Below are 401 nucleotides of genomic sequence, written 5' to 3'. Positions count from 1 at the left end.
TCCCCCCTCCTCTCGGTCTCTCCTCTCTCCTCTCGGTCTCTCCCCGCTCCTCTTGGTCTCTCCTCTTCTCTCCTCTCTCCTCTCGGTCTCTCCTCTCTCCTCTCAGTCTCTCCTCCTCTCTCCTCTCGGTCTCTCCTCCTCTCTCCTCTCGGTCTCTCCTCTCTCCCGTCCTCCTCTCTCCTCTCGGTCTCTCCTCGGTCTCTCCTCCTCTCTTCCTCTCGGTCTCTCCTCCTCTCTCCTCTCGGTCTCTCCTCCTCTCTCCTCTCTGTCTCTCCTCTCAGTCTCTCCTCTCTCCTCTTGGTCTCTCCTCCTCTCTCCTCTCGGTCTCTCTTCTCTCCTCTTGGTCTATCCTCTTCTCTCCTCTCTCCTCTCGGTCTCTCCTCTCTTCTCTCGGCCTCTCC

The 401-nt window shown here is 59.1% G+C and overlaps 1 protein-coding gene across 3 annotated transcripts in view; it reads left to right on the top strand.

Annotated features, from left to right (window-relative positions):
- The window catches only part of LOC107689166 (CUGBP Elav-like family member 3), a 37,977-nt gene that overhangs the window by 24,973 nt on the left and 12,603 nt on the right, over positions 1–401 (top strand). The window lies entirely within an intron of this gene.

Source organism: Sinocyclocheilus anshuiensis, unplaced genomic scaffold (assembly GCF_001515605.1).
Source record: "Sinocyclocheilus anshuiensis isolate Anshui unplaced genomic scaffold, SAMN03320099.WGS_v1.1 scaffold737, whole genome shotgun sequence".
NCBI classification, from domain to species: Eukaryota; Metazoa; Chordata; class Actinopteri; order Cypriniformes; family Cyprinidae; genus Sinocyclocheilus; species Sinocyclocheilus anshuiensis.
The sequence above is the reverse complement of the archived record's forward strand: the minus strand, read 5'-3'. Positions and strand labels throughout refer to the sequence as shown.